Source organism: Plectrocnemia conspersa, unplaced genomic scaffold, assembly GCF_051122295.1.
Source record: "Plectrocnemia conspersa isolate PC_06_02 unplaced genomic scaffold, ASM5112229v1 ptg000008l, whole genome shotgun sequence".
Lineage (NCBI taxonomy): Eukaryota > Metazoa > Arthropoda > Insecta > Trichoptera > Polycentropodidae > Plectrocnemia > Plectrocnemia conspersa.
In genome coordinates, this window is record NW_028277172.1 from 288,159 (window position 1) to 309,356 (window position 21,198).

The 21,198-nt window shown below is 31.2% G+C and overlaps 1 protein-coding gene across 1 annotated transcript in view; it reads right to left on the reverse strand.

Moving 5' to 3' along the window:
* Nrx-1 (Neurexin 1) overlaps positions 1 to 20,784 on the reverse strand; it is a 209,084-nt gene extending 188,300 nt beyond the window's left edge. Inside the window, exon 1 of the mRNA XM_088189849.1 lies at positions 20,543 to 20,784. The gene's annotated coding sequence lies outside the window, so the exon portion shown is untranslated. The remainder of the gene's footprint in view (positions 1 to 20,542) is intronic.
* Between the last annotated feature and the right edge of the window lie 414 nt (positions 20,785 to 21,198).

The following is a 21,198-nucleotide window of genomic DNA, read 5'->3' on the forward strand; positions in this document are numbered from 1 at the left end:
ATAACATTGCTGAACGATTGCCATTATATCGAGATTGAGACTATAAAGAAAGATTTAGTCTTTGAGCGTTAAAAAATGAGCAACGCTACCCGCATCAATAATTATACTCGTTGGTATAAATTGTCAAGGTAATGGGAAGTCGTTGATGAAACGATAGACAGTGAACGTTAAGTGACTTTTGACTTATTGGCTTCTGCATTTTATAATATATAAAACCTTCCAAAGCAGTAAAATGTTAAAACCCCCTCAAGTGCGAAGGTTGAAATTGAGATAACAATGTGGAGAGCTGTAGGCGGCCGCGAGACAGGGGCGTGGGTAAATTGTGGCCACAATTGGTCTATTTTATGGCTTGGATATGAAAAATGTCCTATTTGAACCGTAAAACCGTCAGCCTTTGTGAGAGAAACCAACAACGGCCGAAATAACTTCACTCGGTGTACACGAGAGCTTTATGGTCTTCTTATCTGCGACCTCAAAAGACTGAGCTTTCAAATCAAGCTCGCTGCGAAAAGCACGAAAATTGACTATACATTATAAAGCATGTAAGATAACATTTTCTTTATTAATAGCGTATTTTAAAGGAATAAATTATATATAAGTACCGAAAAGTTTGCGCAAACTTTTTTATCTTGAGAACGCGAAAAGTGACGGGGAGTGAATGAAATTTGTGATTAATGAAGAAGAATCTGAGTTTACGTATTTTTTTCTTAGTGCTCAAAAATAATCATTATATTTGATTTCAAAATTCGGTGAATAAAATTAATTGCGTAATATTCGTAATTAGATTTTTTAATATTATTATATTTTATCATAACAACCTCTTTTGCCGTGATATATTTCGCTCTATTCCTACAGATGTTTCACATAAAAAAAAGAACCACATACGTCCGACATGTATAAACTACCTATTTTGATATGTCGCCAAGTCGTACCGAGTTTTACTTTTATTGCCCGCTGAATATTTGATGCGGTCTGCGTACCTACTGTACGCTCGGCCAGTTGTTGCCAATCGATTTCTCGATTTGCATTTCGGGCTCACGCTCGCCGACCTTTGCGTGCCGTCGCTGCCGGTGGGTACACGTAATAAAAACATAAATTTTCGACACAATCATCAGACGGGGGGCGGATTATGTAATTGGTTACAGTTTACTCGAAACACAGTTTGAGAACCCCTGCAAACGAAGTAGGCCTATGCCTTAGAAATACTGCGTATAACGGCGGTCGTTAATCAAAAACGATTCGTTTATTGCATAATTGTGATTGATACCATGCGAATCGACTGTGAAACGAATTTTTCGGTCACTGAAATAATAGAGTTCGCAAAAACGTGAATTAAGAATGTTTTTTGAATCAGGAAACGGAAGTAAAGCATAAAAATAAAATATCAAGATAGAGGTAGCACAAAAAAATACGTTCTAAGACTCAAACCATATAAAAAACAATCTTATTCAAACTATTTGTATCAATGAAAGATCTTAAAGTCAAAGCTCATATTAGTTTTAAATAAGTATGTAAAAGATAAAATAAATTGAATAATTCAAACCATACTTTTTATCAAGGTATAATTTTAATTTTATTATCTTTGATTATAAATGATAATACTCGTTCTCATCACGCGAATCACCATCAAATCATCGACGACTACAGCGTAGACTCTCAATCTGCCTACCAATCGACGGATACTCAAGATTTCGTAATTCGAGTTAGCTGACCGATACATATACTTCATTTTATCTGTACACATTTTCGGTGAATTGAATGCTCTGTACATAAACTAACTGCAAAAGTTACTCCACTAGACAAACAACCCCGAAATAAAATATTAGCATTTGAAAAGTATCAAGATTTTGTTTTGTCCACACTGTATCTTCCGTAAATTTTGCCTTTTACATTTTTATAAAACGACAGGCTAGACTATATTTAGAAATAAACATAAAAAATGATTTTGATTGATGACTTGATCCCGTCAACCCTCCTTTTGTGCATATGTGTGCAAATTGATGCAAGTTGGCTACACTAAATAGCCAGATGCCGTGTTGTCGTTAAGCTTCATTGAAAAATTAATTTTAACAATATTCATATATAATACATATGGTTATTTGCAAGCAATGAACAGAGAAAAAAAGAGGTAAAATCATACCACAGATAATATATATTTTACCATCATAGTGTCTATTGCTTATTTCATCTAAATTACATCATAAATGTCACATTTACTTACTTGGAATTTTCATTAAGCAAACATTGCATTGTACAATATATAATACATATATTAAAATTTAAGAGAAGATAGACAGAAATATTTTTAAAATACAATTTCAGTTCAGTTTTAGTTTAGTCAAATAATATGTAGTTATTTAATTTCTGTTTTATTATTATTATTTTTTCTGTATAAAAAAAAAATTAAAATCGAGATAACAACCAGTGGCATTAATAAATCAACTAAATCAATTTATTTTATCTTTTTGTCATAGGAAAATTCGTGAAAAAAAGATTTTTTTTTATTTAGTATTTTGCTATTCCAGATTTTTTAATAATAGAAAGTCGAAAAAAAATTGTTGTTAATACAACGCCATTTTAATAAATACAGATCTATAAACTGCGCATCACAGTTTGTATTGTACATCATTGTATACTATATAATTGAATAGTGATTCTGTTTTTAAAACTCAACGGCTTCAATATTGTTTATTGATAACATTATCAACAATAAATACGCCTTTTCGCCTTGAAAAACGCTGATCCAATTTTAACCATGACTTAAAATCTTCTTGCACGGACCCACCCTTTCTTATGCAGCGGTATAAAAATACGCAGCCGTTGTAACACATTTAAATTTAAACTTTAACATAAAAGCCTATGAAAATTTTTTCGAGAAATTTGCTGATTTTTGAGATAAGAACTCGGGCATGACCGGGAAGGGGTTAACAGAGCTGAAAAATAGTTTTTTAACTAAGTTAAACACAATATAAATTTAAATGAATTTTATTCTTAGGTCTTTCTGGTATCCACTTATACCACTTTTATATTATAGTGGTTAAAGTTATAGTGAAAGCTTAAAAGAAAATTATTAGGAGTTAGTGATACATCATTAAAACAACTAGATAAATAGCATTTTATTATTATGACAAATACCTAGATTGAGTGAAGCGCAAGTCCGATTTTATATTATACAACAATATTATTATCGAACAACTTAATTAATTTTGCATATTCCTAACAAGATTTTTTTATTCAGCAGTTAATAATTGCTTGAAAGATTATTATATATTTTTAATTTAAATAAATAATCAATTATAATTTTTATTTTTTATGGACAGTAAAAAAGCTTACTGTTTATTTATATGACTTGTATGTTTCATATTATAGTATGCAGTGTACAATTAATTAGTATTATCTTATCTCTCAAGATCTCAATCGATTGCTTCCTGTATTTTATATTTTAATTAATGAAATACTTCTAAATTTTAAAATCTGCATGGATCAAATAATGTTTTATCATTAAAATTATACGAGAAAAAATATGCACAGTATATTTAATAAAATGTATATATGCCAACGATACGCATCCCAAGAGCGTGTCCTTTATTTACATAGTTGCCCTAGTTTTCAGCGCACTTGGTCCAGGGTTGCGCAACCTTTAATGTGCTTTCAGAGGAAATTATAATATAATTCAAGTTGCTTAGACCCTTTGTTGGAGCTTGTTTTCATGAATTATAATATAACGACTACTAGAGCATTTACCAACTTGAGAAAATAATAGTATTTATTTTACAGAAAATACTGTTTGCTTCGCTTAAGATTTTCTTTATCGATTTTAATATTATAGCTGCCATCGTAAGCGTCATTATCTAATCAAAATTCGTATATCTACTATCACAACATGATTCTGGCTGATAAAACTCCATTCAAGACATTCAACACTGCCAGTCTAAAAATATTTAGGATGAAAAAAGAAACTCTCTCGAGAAAGGTTAAGTGCATGTTTTCGCATCGTCGTGATATCTTAAACGGAATCGATCCGCGAGATCAATACCTCGGGCAAAAGTGAAAGCCTTTCACCAGTTCAGCTCGGATAGTAGTCAGGATAGAATGCAAACATAAGACCCCTAAGGCACATTACGACAAAAACCTTTCAAATATGGCCCCCGCCTCGTACAAACACGCGCAGTTTGGGGTGAGTCTGGGGTGGAAATAACAAGCAAACGAACCTAGTCAGCAGGAGTGGGGTGGGAAAGTACCACCTAACATGTGCGAGCCACCTAGGCGTCTTAATACGCTTTTCCTAGGAAAATTCGCTTATTTTCTATTGCTCGACACTGTCTGAGAAAACAAGCAATTGTCATAGAGCTTTTGAATATTAATAAATTTATATTGCTTTGTTTTACTGTTTAAAAAAAAAACGACTTGGAAATTAACACTTTTTTTGTTGCCATCGCGTATTTCTAATTTAGTATGAATGTATTATACTGTGCATGTTTAAATATAATAAGTAGTACTCTTCACTGCTATCATAGTCAAATTTGGCATTTTAATGTGCATCGAAAACCAAGTTTTCATCGGATATATGAATTTTACGACACGTCATCGAATCGACTCATAACGGCATTCGAACTAAAATTATGACACAATGCTCTACATTCAAAACGTCGCACAGTGTGTATTTAAAAAATGCAATTTAAAAAAATATTTAATTACTATACTAGCTAAATAATTATTTACCTTTCAATTTAGTTGCATACTATTATATTTATAATATCTTGAACCAAAAGCTTTTAAAATGTAATATGCATAGAAAATAAAATGTACATAGTACATATTTTAATTTTTAAAATAATAACATTTTAGATAATAGACGTGTGGTCACTGTAAAATATACAGATTCTCAGAATCAGATAATAACTGCCCTCAAGAAAAGTAAATGAGGCTTGCTGATGAAAATGATGGTGAGTCATATTAATTTAAAGCAGATTCGAGTCATCATCAAAGAAAAAATTCACACCACAAAGATAATCTACGTCCTTATGCTTATACTACACTCTCTGAAAGTTGTCTGAACCGAAGTTCAACTGAAGTCGGCCGAGGTCACCGACTTCCAAGTAGCGGACACACTGTCACAAATTTCATATGCCGTCCGGACGGCGGGCGTGAATGGGCGCGATCGAAAAATGTGCCAAATAATCGCAATTTTTAAATTGTCATATTATTAAAATTACGCTACTGATAATTATAAAAGTTTGTGTGGGCACTCACAGATACAATATCAGTGAAAACTTTTCGGTCGTAAATATTCAATTTACGCAAAATCTTTGTCGGCTTTTGCAAAATGCCATAAGGCATATAAATGATACTTCAGAATACAAACACCACATTTGTGACATTCCTAGAATTTGTCGCCATCGATTCTAAATAAGAATTCGTTATGGTGTGACATTTATATAAACCGATCTAGGAAAATACATAAGGATATTCGGAATGATTTTTTTAACAAAATCAAGTACCACTAATTATTTTTTAATTATTTAATTTTATAAGAAAAAAGTATAATAACGATATCTGTTAGAAGAATATACTATCAATCGTCACTTAAGATGCAAGAGAGCGAAAGGGGAAGTATCTCACCGCTCGCACTCGAAAGAGCAGCTCCGACTTCGGTCCGTTTGCCGACAATATTCGGGAGCGCTCGAAGCTGGCCAAGTCGACTGAATTACCCCCACTTTACCTTCCGTTCTCGGTAACCTCGGACAACTTCCGAGAGATTTAAGAGCGGGCAGAACCGAACTCGACCGAAGTAACCCACTATATTCTACGTCCTTTGCCAACCTTGGCCAACTTCCAGAGAGTGTAGTGCAGGCGTTAAGCTTGATACCGAGGCTTAGCCTTTGTCATTTTTTATATACGTTTATATCAATAACATAAATAATTTTACAAACATACTGACACTATACATGTCACTGACTTGTAACCATTTTCATGTTAACAATTTTTTATGAGCTACAATTTGATAAAACATAATATTATTAAATAAATCGTTAGAAATTATATTCTAAAGAAAAGAAATAAGATTTTTTTGCAATTTGAAACAAAAAAAATGAAAAGATCTGGAACTAACCTAAAATCTGTATAATAATGAATTATCTTGTTTGCTTACGTCTGATAGTAGCACATTTTTTGCAATAGAATTTGATCATAGAATATCGTTACTTAAGACTCTGTTAACAAAACTAAAACGAAGTTAAGCTTCTCTTTTACCTGTTTGTCGATGATTATCACAAAAATAATATTTTGTTATAATAAAGAAGGCTTATAGCCATCTAAATTATATTTTAGATGCGTGAATTTAAACTTGAGAAAATATGTCTTAAATATTTATTTTATTATTTTCTGCTTAAAAGTTGCTTTTGCCCCACTGTGCGTCATCTGCTCTATGGGTTGTGTATCATAAAAATTTATATTCGCATTTGGATCCGGCGACGTTCGCCTGACTGATTTCTGTCATTTATTTTGCAAGGCATGCCAGGGCACCCACCCAGGGCTCGGCAGAGCACGAGGCGATCAATTTTTAACGACGCCCCTGCATTATGTAACGGAATTATGTACAATCTATGCGTTTCCACCTTTGTTGTTTCATTTTCGTGCGCCATTCGTAAGTTTCCAAGAATTTTATTTAAAAAAAATCTAAACCCTTGTATACCCTCTTCCGTATGCATGTTCTCGGTCATTAAGCCGCGAGTTTCGTGATCCGTCACACGATAGCGCCGAAAGTGTTGTGTGACGTAACACTCGTAGGTTTTCGTGACGTCAGCGGTTTCATAGAGCGTCGAACTTTTGAATGGTGACGAGATTTGTTTTGAAATTGTCAAAATCTACCGAAAATCGATGCCAGATGTGACCTTTCGGTTTTACGGCTCACATGAAACAACAGATGGTGTCACAGTGACATTACAGACTTGGCAAACTTTGGGAATTGCTCAATTGAATTATTCATGAAGTTATTTTACACTGTTTCATAAAAGCAACTTTGTAACATTAAACGAATGTAAAAATTTATTTAGATTGTAAAGGCATTTATATATTTTTACAATTGCATACGTATTAATAGTAAGAGGTTATGAATTATTCATAATGATTACTCTAGAGGTTCTCTGAGTCTTACTAAAGAAAGTGTTTTATATGTAAAGAAATGACATATATAGTTAATTATAGGTTAAATCACATATAGCACAATGCTATTATTTTTAAATAATAAAATAATTATAAAACCTGTTAGATACTTATATTTTTTTAGAGATAAAATTTGTATGTGCAAAGTGTGTTGAAATTCATTGAACGCAGATTCGGTACACGTCAACAAATTTAAAATTTTATTTTTAAAAATCCACCAAAAAAAAAAAAAACTAGCCCCATGATTCGTTATAGGAATACTACGTTATAGGGAACTAGGCACCCATATAAAATTTGAGGTTAGGGTCTTTCAACTGTATTTTGTGAATTTAACAAAATCAGCAAATCAAACTTTTTTTCTATTTTTCATGTATTAAATTACCTTATATTTCGTTTGTAAATAGTAGCATGTGCCCTATGTTTTTATTGCAACTCGCGCGCGAAGAATGTTCTTGATTTTGTGAGTGCCAGGGGAGGTGAACGCAAAAGTTTTTTTAGTTATTTTTTTTAAATGCATAAATATAAATTAATAAACTTTTCTATAATATGTTTTATTTTAGGATATTAATAAAAATTGGAGACACCTTTACATCCACAATTGGTGTTCTGATGAAATCTTTGGTCCATATTTATTCGAAAATAATGCTGGCCAGAACGTTACAGTCAATAGAGAGCGCTATAGATCTATGATTACTTTATTTTTCTTTCCCCAATTGAATGATATAAATGCGGAAGAGCTTTGGTTTTAACAAAACAGCGCCGCATTTTGCACAGTGCGCTTCAGTCAATTTATTGAATAAAATTGGATGAGCGCATAATTTTGCATAATAGACCTGTGAATTGGATTTTAAGATTATGATTCAACACTTTCAGATGATTTCTGTAGGGATATATGAAGTCGTTAGTCTACATCGATAAACCAGAGACGATGGACGACTTGGAAGCCAACATTCGCCGCGTTATTGACGATGTACTGACCCAGCTGCTCGAAAAATGGACATACGGAAACATATTTAAACACTAATTGCATAACCAATACCATGTTCATTGTCACGATTTTTATGTGTTTTATTTCATTTTATAGTTATATACCTCTAAAAAGAACAATTCATAAACTTTAAGTTTCGACATGCTTTATCATCCTTGTCAAATGTCTTTTGCAATATTTGCACCACTGCGCATGACAAAATGCGTCGTCAATATTTACATTTCAAACACAAACTATGCATCAAATATTACAGACAGTTGTCTGATAAAAAAAATGACGAGCCCAACCGAAAACGAAATCCAAAAATTGTTTTATCACACCTCGTATACAGTTACATTATATGCCTTGCGGTGTACGGATAGACATGGAAGAATGCAGACAGCTAACTGTGACGGAATTAGAAAATTATCTAAGTTTATAATTGCCAACCCTACTTATACCGCTGATCTGTCGTGCCGGTCTTGATAATTTTGGAATAACTAATCGGGTATTCTCAATTACCCCACTCTCCCCTATAGCCTCACAAAAAGGTCTGAAATTCCACGCGATAAATAATCAGACAAGAGGTCAAAGCGGCGCTCGCAGCGTTAAGGCCGGGTTAATTCGGATGCGGGCCGGATAAGTCTGGCGCTTCGATATAAAAGAGTGGGAAAGGAGTGAGAGGAGGGGAAATGCCGAAGCGAAAAAAAAACTTATCGCAGATTTGTGGACGCAGCATAATCGACGCTGTTTTCTTTAATTAAAAACAAGCTAGGCGGGCCGATTAAAATAATAACTTTCCATGTGGTAACACCGGCCGTTTGTTTTTTATGGTCGGTCGGTGGTGCGAAACAAAATGGCCGCCCGCAAAATTAGATATCCGATCTCTGTTGCGGAGCGGGACTCGTGTCACGGCTGTAAGCCGTTATCGTCGATGGGCTGTCTCGTTATAAATCTCCCGATGGTTTCGCCGTTTTCTCGTCCGTGGAGGAAAATGTCGCATTCCAAGATGGCGCGCCTCCGACGAAATTGAATTAAATGTGTTTCTTTTTAGGCTAGCTTCGCTCATAAACGTCGTTCGGCTGCTACGATTCGACAAACATTTGGCACATACCCGGGAAATGTTATTTACTCGAGAGACATATAAGAGATGCGAGAGTCAAGTTGAGACACTCGAAGGGTTAAAAAAAACCTATGTGTATTTTTAATCCTGTACGGTATTTTCGTATAAATACTCAGCATAGCTGTATTCAAATAACGTTAAGTGTGGAGAAAGATCGACACGATAGACGAATGGTATAAGTCGCTGAAAAACTATAAGGACCTACTAAGTATTATTTAATTTTTATTATGTCTGGAAGATCAAAATTACAGATAAAAAATGTCATTTCTCAAAAAAAAAATTATTTTATAAAATAAATTAATACGAATATTTTTTAAATGATTCATGCATTATATGCATACTTTTTGGAAGACAAAATTGTTCACTAAATATTAACACTTGAACTCGCCATATTTTTGCCTAAGTAATAAAAAAAGACACTCAGATATCAATCACCTTTTCGAATGTGTTCGTGTCAGGTGTTTGAAAATATGCATACTATAAATATTTGCATGACCATCATTTTTTTGTGATTTTATATTACTCTAACCGGCCCGCGGCTTTATCTTTGCTTTGGTGATCTAAGAACCCGCCCCGATAAAAATAAATTACGCATGGAAATCGGCAAAACGCAAAACTATTTAGGACTATTTTTTTTTTCGATAATCCAACAAGTTTTTTTTATATTGTTTTTCTGAAGTAGCAACAGCTGTTATTGACAATTTTCTCACGATTATTATTGACAACCGAAGCGGCCTAAAATTTTTATTAAAACAATTGATCTGAACTAAGCTCAAAGTTTCAACGGGCAATTAAAGAAAAATCATTAATTAAATATTTTAAAAATCCAGAATCTTTCACAAAACAAAAAATAATGACTTCTTTGGCTATTCTACAAGAGCAGAAATATGTAAAATAAGGAATTAAATTATTCGCAGATTATTTATTGGCTCGAAGAATTCTAAGGATCTTTGCGACTTCACTAAATCATTAAAATCCATTGAAAAATGTAAAAAAATATTGACCCAACAATTAGAGAAAGAAATTTATTTCATCTTTACAGAGAGTACTGTAAAAAAACCAACATTTTACCGATTATTTGAGATAGAAATCAAAATATTTGATTTGAAGGGCAAGGGTATAAATAATTTACAGTCCAAAAATCAACACAAAACGAGAGGAATTTTTTTACAACCGAATTTTTTTAACAAAAAAAGAACGAGTATGTTGGATTTCACTTTAGATGGGATGTGTTTTTTAAAGAGTTATTTTAACAGCTTACCGCCCGGGGTTTTTTTTACCGAACTTTGCTGGTGGCTGGGCGATCAGCAAAAAATTATATTTTTTAATAAATTCATTGAAATTTAATATGTAGCTTCCTTATAATTTTTTAAATAAATATATTGAGACATTCCTTTTAAGTTTATAACGCACCCCAAATCCGGAAATTCCACACAAAAAACGCATTTTATAATCGAAGATGATGATAGACACGGAAATAAATCAGAACGACCGGCCTAAGGCCAGTTTCACACGTGTTGGATGGATTCACCCGGCGCCGTGTAGTGAGGATGGTGTTGTATGTGCTAGTACCTACCATTTCAGACGTGCCGGATGAATCCATCCGGTGCCGGCCCGACGCTGCCCATACAACATCACCCCCACTACACGCCGCCAGCCCGGTGCCGGGCAAATCCATCCGGCACATGTGAAACCGGCCTTACAATATATTAGCGTCAATGTGTAACGCACTTTAATAAATATTTAAATAGCGTTGATCACGCCGATCAGTACATAGTTACGTAATATTTTGAAAAACAATGGAATGAACAAAAGAAGTTGTTGTTTATTTATTTTAATGCGCGTTGTTATATTCGTTCAGTGTCTATCAAAATTTGAATCGTAACGGTAAAATTATATTCAAAGATTTTCTTTTGAGTAAGGCTAAATTATGGTTGCGAAATTGAGTGAAATCTATCGATTCTTAAGAGATTTCACCAGTTTCTATCACATCTTGTCGTGCCCGTGTTATCGTTCCACTAGAAAAGCTTTCAGACAAGCTTAAATATCGTGAGCAAATTAAAATAAAAAGTGAGAAAAAATATGTAAGAGGAAAATATGTTTGTGTAGTAGTGAAATTCCTCTTCATATTTACGAGTGTTTTTATACGTATCAAAATTTATTGTAATAGATAAAAAGTGTAAAAAATAAAAATAAATATCAATAATGATATAGTGTAGTGAAAATAAATGTGATTGTGTAATAGTGTAATTGTGAAAGTGCAACTGTGAAAATAAATGTGTCCGTGACAGTTGTACGCAGAAAATGGACGCCGAAAAATTTGGTGAGTGCAAATTATATTATATTATAAATAGATATTTTTTATAAATCGTTTTTACAAAAACCTATAAAAGGATTTAAACCTACATAATATTAAATTACAAATTACGCGTAAAAATGACTAAGTTAATACATGATATTTTTCTGAAGTTCTTTGATTAGTGTTATCTAGTTTATCTGTATATACCGTACCATTTTTACTTTTAAATTTTGCAATAATATACAGAATTTTGGTTTGAAAAACTGCCAATTGATGTACTATCAATTGCGGATTTTTCGATTTCTTTGGATTGGATCGATTTTATGTTTACCTAGCCAAACAATTTTGATCTTGAAATCTTTTTCTGTTCAAGTAGTGTAACATAAAATATTATTTTTGAGATGAAATAAATAGGACCTAAGTATTATTTAATTTCTATTATGTCTGGAAGCTCAAAATTAGCAATTATAATATAGTGATATAATTAGCGTTTCTCAAAGCTTGATAGATACTATACCAAAAGATAATTATGGTAGTTGGTAATAATCTACGCTCGGTAGAGTCTACTACATTTATTTTAATCCTGTCAATACCATTACAATCAAAAGTTATTGTTAATAATATAAAAATGCAGTAGAAGCTTGGACAAGTCTGATTCTTGCATTAGTCAATCTTAAAGGCCTAACCCTCTTGCACAATAATGTGCTAATTTACATCGCACGATTGATCCTCAAAAGGTTAAGTGAGTTGGGCTTTAAATATATTTATATATTCACCTCACCAACATATTATTATTAATTTAAGCATTTCGAGAAGTTCTTTTTTCATTTATAAAGTAAATTTTTAGCTTAGAAAATTTGAGCTTAAAACTAAAAATAGATACGCAGTACAGAGCGTCTTTAAAAGTTTTTTGCGTTCAAAACCATGCCATGTTTCATACGGTATAACTTTTTGTTGATTAATATCAGTAGCAGATCAGCTCTTCTATTTTTTAAATTATATTATTAAATTTAAACGTCACATCTTGGTCCACTTGCTATTTATTTATTATTAATAAATTACTTTGCAGCATGACAGATGTCATAGTGCTATATCATACTTAAGTTAAAGTCTGTAAATCAATATTTTCTTAATTTAAAAATATTAATACAGCTTACAATTACTAGATATATCGATTTTATTTTAATTATTTATTGCGCTATTAAACTGTGAGACTAGAAAAATCTAAGAAAACCCACTCTCGTATGCTCGATCATATATTATTAATGACTGATTATAGCACGCATTTATTTAAAGTTGTATTACCTTTATTATACAGATTAGCCGACCTACAGCCTTATCTTAAGGTGTTGACTTGGCACATTATTTTTTTAATAAATATATTCAGCGTATGTTAGCAAAATTAGTCTATGAAGTCGTTTAGCCATTAAATTGACCCAAATATGTTGAGCATTGTTATTTTCAATATTTAATAACACACCTGATTTATAATATTATACTGCTGGATAATATTATGTATGGACTAACCATTATCGTCACGAATGGGCAGTAACTCCCTTTTTTCTTAAACGACATCTAATAAAAACATTAAAAACAATTAGCGCCTTGTTTATACATTTTTTACAAGTATAAAGTACATCAGATTACTTTATATTATTAGCCTTACAATAGTTTTAATCTCCTGCGCAATCTATCCGGTTATCGGCCGTTTCGATCCGGATTCGTGTCGCGGTTCTCCCTCAACTAATTTCGGTACCCGGTGTGAGACAGCACTTTTATTCTGTTCCTTACCAACAAAAAAAAGAGACCTACTTTTTTATTTCGACACGTTTTTAATCTTTCATCGGCGAGTTTATTGGATCATAACGCGAACGGCGCCATTGTGCGAGCTGAACGCAGGTCGTAAAATGGCTGTAAAATTTCTAGTCTGAAATTTTTGCCGATCGAAATTTGTGTGTATTTGTATTTTACGAAGGGTTAGTGTTTAGAATGTATAAAAGGAAAATTTTAATAAAGTCGTAAAGTTTATATTAAATGCCTAGCAATATTTTTTAAATTATTATAATGCACTCCCGAAAAATATAATTCACAAGTCTTAGTTAACTGATAAAGAAATGTTTAATACATTTAAGATTAGAATAGATTTGAGCATCTGTATTATTTATATTTTACATGCATATGTACATATATCAATATTTTATACATAAAAAAATTGTAAATTTGACTGACATAACAATTCTAAAATATCAAACTACAACACAATTGCAACTGTCATCTGTCAGCGGCAGCTGAGTGCATTTGCTTTTTTTTTGTATAAAAAATGTCACGTCAATGTCAAGCCCAATCTCAAGCTTTTTTTGAGAACGCTGTACAAAGTCGGGGCTAATGGGTTAGGTGGCGTGGCACGAGCGTGTTATTATAGAAACAGGTCAAGGATCGTAACGTAGGAAAATGCACTGAATTTTTTATAAGCCATGAACATTTTTGTAATCTACTTTCAATCGAACGTTATTTATACATATGTACATATACACAAATATCTGATTGTTGATTTTCGTTGACTGTGTACATATATATGTAATTATTTATAAATTTTAGTACAGAATCATTAAATATATATTTTTTTCTTGATATAAAAAACACACTTTTTACTGATTTTATACAATTATTGTGTAAATGAGATAATCCTAAATTATTATTTAGACTTATAAAAACTGCTATCAAAAACGTTTTAATGAAATATTTTTTTTATTAAAAGCATATAATTTAAAATAGTTTTAGTGGTAAAAACGTTACAAATATATTTTAGTATTTTTGAGCTATTGGATTGATGCAAAATATTTATAATTATAAATATTATTTAAATAAACAGTAATGTTCATAAAAGTATTTTAAACCGTAGTTATTGTGTTGATGTAAAATTTGACACCGATTTAAATTTAATTATTCCCCAAAAATATAAATGCCAGAACTGTTTTTTTATCTAAAAAACAGTAACAACTTAAAATTAAGCAAAATTTATTTTTATATTTTTGACATTCTGCATGTTAAATAAAATAAAAAAGGAAGTAGTGCAACTACAGAGATCGAAAATATAATTTTGTGTAAAGGTGTAGAAAATCGTGACATGTTTGGTTTGACTAGTTTAATTTCTAAAATATTTATTCAACCACTTAAGCGCCAGCGACTCACCGGTGCGTAATTTGATGATTATTTTTTTTGATCAAATTTTTTTAATTTTAATTTTTTTTTATTTAATAATTATTAAAGATTATTGTACTAGCTTTATAATACAGTAAACCAAGTATTTTATATTTATTTAAAGAAATATATACAAACGCATTAAAAGAAATAACAGGTGACACACTCTCTGGTGTTTAAAGTAAAGGCCGCAGAAAAAATATATTTTTATCAAGCCTCACAACAACTTTCAAAATAGTTAAATATTCACCATTTAAACGTTATAAGCTAGGAATTGTGTAAATAGGTACCTCATAATTTTATGGATAGTTTGAATACGCCTTATAAAATCGGTCACCATTTTTAGACCACGTTTGGGGTTGTATAATATGCTGGAATAACGTAGTAAAGTACAGACCTTCAGTAAGAAAATATTTTTTTTGTGAAAATTTATTCATATTTAATAAATAAAATATATTTATCCATTGACATAATTGTTTGTGAAAATGCAAAATGGTTCGCTTTTAGTATTTATCTAGTATTAAACCATTAAAAAAAGAAGCTTTGGTGCTCAAGCGTATTATGAGAACAATCGTTCTGTAATAATGATACATTAAGCGTTACGTATATGTTGCTCATTTAATCAAAATGCATATGTACCAAATTAGTAAATTATTTTGCTATTGATTTCTAATCTCATGGCAGCTGAATCTATACTGCAAAATCAATTGCAGCAGTAAGTGCATTTATTCATTAAAAGTCAATGCGTTTTGCTCATAAGCATACTATGATGATAAATATATTAAGTTAAAGCTTAGAAAATGATGTTGGGTTGAGAATTAAATAAAATAGATCATGACAACCACATAAGGATTCCTCTACAGCTGTTCTGAGTAGCAATAAGGGTTACTTCTATATTGTTCAATTCAAAAAAGAGCAAAAAATCAGCTATGGCGCTAAATATATTTTATTAAAGATGATCTTTGCTTTCTTAGCGATTTAAAGAAAAGGATCAGACAGGAAATTAATAGCATTCCACCCATATTTATAAAACCCAATTAAACTTTAGGGTCCTTTAATTAAACCACTATTTTATTTACAATTAAAGGGATTATCGTGTAGTAATAAATTATCGTTTAAACCATCTAACAAAAAATATGTTTCTTCGGTAAAACCGGACACCACCGTGAGATTTTTTTTTACAACTTAAGTTGCAAAGTACACGCGAAAATATCCATCACCTTGAGAAGAGATGACGCGTGTATTTAGTTTTGCCCTCGAAACGTCCGTTAATATCGGCAATTTGTCTCATAAACCTCACCCTTCTGTAATTAGTCATCTTACCAAAAAGGGGCGGACAATAAAATCTTCTATGAAAGGGGCCATAGATATAAGTACATATATATTATCAAATATAATATATGTATGAAATCAATTGGGAGAGAAACGAAAAACTCCTCTGTTTTCTTTCCGTCAATATAGTACAAAAAAAATTTGACAAAAGGCTCATTTAAGACTTTAAGAATATCGCTAGCTTATCATGTCTAAGTGGATAATCTTATTGTCACACTTCCTCGCCATAAAAGGAGATACTTATGTAAGACGAAAGACAATATGGACAGGCATGACTTCAAGGTTTTCCCCTTCTCTAAAACACGCCATACAAGAATTGTTAGAAAATGGGGATTTTCCCAGCCGTTTGTTTTTCCCACCATTTTTCATCGTCGGCCTACAATTTTCGCGTGATTGATGACAGAGCTAGCGCCCGGGGCCCCCGAAATTAATGGCCGACGTGAACGTAAACAAGGGCTCCGATGTGCTTGATGACGAGAATGCGTGCCATTCCTAATTGGCGCATACTAAAAAAATAACACTAGATTATTAGATTAGCAATATTCATAGCTACACTATGCTTGTTTTAGACTGGACTTTTGGCCAGAGGTTTGCTGTATAATCGGTTATGAAATACGACGTGACACGTCATAAAGTTTGCTCAAAGCGTATGTTAAACCATCGGCTTATGTGGTATGAGTATTGATAAAGGGCAAGGAATATCTATTTTAAACCGTGCGGTGAACTAAACCGATAATAGCATGTGTTTAATAATATATCAATACATAAATTAATGTAAGATTTTAAGCTGAATAGAGATTCCATCCCAGCATGGGAAATGATATTAGTGGCATTATATAAAATTTCATAATAATAATATTTAGCCTTCTAAGTGTAACATTGATTTTACAATACTTAACCAAAGGTTTGAGTATGTTTATTTTTTTTATTGACATGCATGTGCAGAGCATAGCAGCTAATGCACCCTGCACAAAAAAATATATCAATTTTTAATTGAGTTTCTGTTCATTTTACCGCTAATTTTTTTATATAGAAAAATTATTAATTAGTGTAGCATTATTGTTAACTTCTGAAAAAAATATAAAGGTATATTTTTAGATTCAAGAATGTTATTTTATTAATGATGATATTATGTTCTATATCTTTTATTAAATGAAGCTAAAGGCTTATGCTACGTTAATTAATATTATAAAATATACACTTTACTATATAATTTAAACATTAAAAAATATAATATTAGTTAAATTAATTATTTACGATGCGCCATATTTTACCCAATGGTGTATTAAATTAAACAATAACACGTCCCTTATTGATAATTTTATTATCATAGATATTTAATGTAGTTAACACGGAAATTCCAATGGAGCAACGCATTAGTTTGATTTATAGCATTTGAGTACGCGATACAAGGACACTGATAACATTCGACGTATTAATTATTTTGAACATAAGGTCATATTGAATTTGTAACTATTCATAGATACAATGGTTATGATTTACATACATCCACATATACCTACGTATGGTACTACAATTTACAATAGATCAGACGGACAATCGAAAACTTTGCTTTCGCACGAGATACTCGACTTATCCCGTGTAGGAATTTCACGCCTGTGTTTAGGAAACAATGGAAATCCAAGAGCACAATGCAGCCTTTGGATTGTCCCGTTTCTAGGGATAGAAGTTTTCCTTTTTTCTAGTATGGTGAGATTACTGTTTTGGACGTTGATTTATTATTTGTATATCTGTGTTAAGCGTTGTTTGTAAACAATCGATAGTTTTCCCTTAAAGTAGCTTTGTTTTATATTTTTTTTTAAATAATACTATTTTAAATTATCCAAAAAGTCATATTGTAATATATTTTTAAAGGTACATGGGTATGTTAAGATTACAAAAGATTCAGTGATTACATCGAATTAAAACAGCACATTGGAGAGGAACTGAAACAGGATATTTTGAACAAATTTCAAGCTTACAACTTTGACATTTAATATTTCAGACCTCAGTATTATGACAATGGCGCAAATATGACTGATAAATATAAAGAAACAATCTTGAATTATTAAGTGAATGTTCCTCACTCTTTGAATTTGTTTGAGTTAACGCTGCCATTGTTTTGCCAAAAATTGTGACATCCTTATTATAGTCCAATATTATTTTTGTCAAATAAAAATACTTGTATCAAACTTACCTGTGTCTTTAAAAAAATATTGCAACAGTCAATAATCATCCATATATATGTAGTTCTTAAAGAGCTTAAATTTTTATGAGGATCTTGTAACAATAAAAGTTTCTATTGATTGTAAGCCAATGAAAATCTAATAAATATATTAATCACAGATGCTAAATTTCACACTTTTCAATAAGTCGTTAAATGGTTCAAATAAAATATTTAAACGATTTAGATTCATTCAAATAAAATATTTATAAAAACTTTGGCGGAAAGATCCTTTAGTAAACTTAAACTGGTCAAAAACTTTAATAGCTCATGAGACTTAGTAATTTGCGTAAACTTTAGATTGACAACAAAGTTATACAATTATTAGCTAATGATAAAAGTAACTACGACTTTGGCTTTCTAACAGGCGACTATCAAAATTTAAAAAAATGATTATCACTCAGTAAATATTAGTCATAGAGTAAAACTAAGAGAAATAATTTTATAAAGAAAAGTGGATTTTCGGTTTTTAGTGATATTGTATTATTTTTTTTCTGAAGTCATAATAAAAAGCACAATAGATAAATTATAAAAAAAAATTTATATTAAATTACAGAAATCATAATTTTAGTGTCATATTTTTTTAGGTTTAACATTTTAATTGGCATATTTTTCAGAAGCTTTATATTTAATTTTAGTTTATTTTTTCATGACAATTAAATTTTATCTACTTAACAATCAACGAAAATTAGAATTTGATGTATTTATCCCAATTTTTAAACATATATTAAAACATTTATAAACACTACTATTAGCCCATTACAAAATTAACAGAAAATATTTTTATTGTAATTATTTAAAAACATTAGTTATTAATATTTTAATTGCACATTAATTTATTATAAATTATCAACAAATAAAAGATAAAATCAATTTCTATTTTTTCTGTAAGAGGTCGATTTTTTTGATTTTTTTTTTAAGAATATATGTTGAACTTTTCAAGAAATAGTGTCTTGCACAAAAAATAATAAGTGTAATTACTAATTTGATATTCATATAAGTTATACATTGGACATAATGATTTTTAAGAATTAAAGAATCAACCAAATTATATTAATTGCTAATGTGAAATTACAAATTCGTTAAGCACTTTGTTAAATAACTGTAAAATATTTGAGATTTTGCTTTTTTATTTAATAATGGTGCAATAACTACTAAAATAAAAATACAGTAACCAAATTTTTTTTTAAACTTTATTTAAGAAATATATTTATTAAAAAATGGTTTAATTAAATCCATACATATAATAGAATAGCAGAATTTCTGAAAAATGCTAATTTAATTTTTTTATTATAAATATTTTATTCTTAATTTTTGAGAAAAATTATTTATTAAAGCATTGATTACAATCTTGAAAATCAAGATTGTATTTAACAAATTGTATCCTTTATAACAACATGTTTTCTTAGAGCAATTAACAGAAACCTTAAAATAATTATGAACGGTTATTTATTGTACTATTAAACTTATGCTCACAAAAAAATTAACGCAATTTTCTCTATCCCAAAAAAGACAAATTACAATATTTACTTATTATACCATATACTTATTTTATAAATTATGTTTAGCAATAGAAACCATTAAAAAAATTCATAACTATTTTTTTATTGTTGTAAATAAATATATGCCAATATCAATATTTATTTAAAAAATATAGTATGAAATTTTTACTTACAATAATTAATCGATAATTCTCGAAAAATAAAATTGTAAGTCTCCTACCATTTGAAAAAGTGAAAGTATCTTAAAAATAAAAACATTCAATTAAAGAATGTGAGTCTAAAGCAGGAAAAATTTAGGTAAAAATAATTGGATAGCCATCCGTTGCCACTGATGAACTTATTTTTTTTTTTAGATTTATGCATAGTAAAAATAATTATGTAAAATTGTTCTTGTAATGATTGTGAAATATTAAACGATCAAAAGTTATACATGCGTTGGGTGCAAAAAAGAGCAAGCGCGAAATTTCCATGAAATAAAAACACGATCTTAGATTAACCAAATGCATTAAGGTTCATAGTGAGTTTTTAAAGTATTATTATGAATCAATCCCAAAATAGATTGCTTAATATATATAATACATATATACTAGACTCAAAATAATGACATGTGCCTTTTTAATTGATGTTAAACATGGTATGATATTATTTTGATAAATTCATATGGAGGATAACATGCATTGACTTAAAGCTACGAATAGCAGTAAATAGAAAAGTGAAAGGGTCCACTTACAAAAAAATAGTGTGAATCGCCCGTAGCTGTCACTGTGGTAGCACACAAGCCTACTTGCTAAGCACTGCGGCAGAGGGTGGTGTACGTACGCTGGTCACAAAACACAAAACACTGTCGAGTCGGTCTCTAGGAGCCGAAAGCGGCTCGGACCGCCGTAGACTGCGTCTGACCTGAACCCACGGTCGGTCTCATGACGAGGAGACCGCACGGCGACACTCGGCACTAGCGACCTTCTGATCCATAATGGTGGTTGTACGCGAAGCGCTCCAGGGGTAGGGTCGTTCGTGCGCAGAGGGAAGAGTTAGTGCGCATGCGCGCTCTGTGCAATGGCGGACTATGGGGTGGCGCCACCCCGACCACCGTGCCACCGACTTTTAGGTGGCAAGGGCGGAGGCTTAAGCGCGGGTTACACGTAGCGACTTTTGCGTTTGAATGTTTAATGTATGTGAAAATGTAAAAGGCGGTCGGTCGGTCGGTCGGTGTGGTAGAGTTGTGTCTGGATAATAAAATATAATCTGATTCTTTTTTTTTAGTTTCAACCCATTGTACGTGAATATGAAAGCAATTATTTTCCGATTCACCATAGTGATAATTGAAACATCGTTATGTATTTATAATACGTTAAAACTGTATTCATACTAGTACTGGGTAGTGGG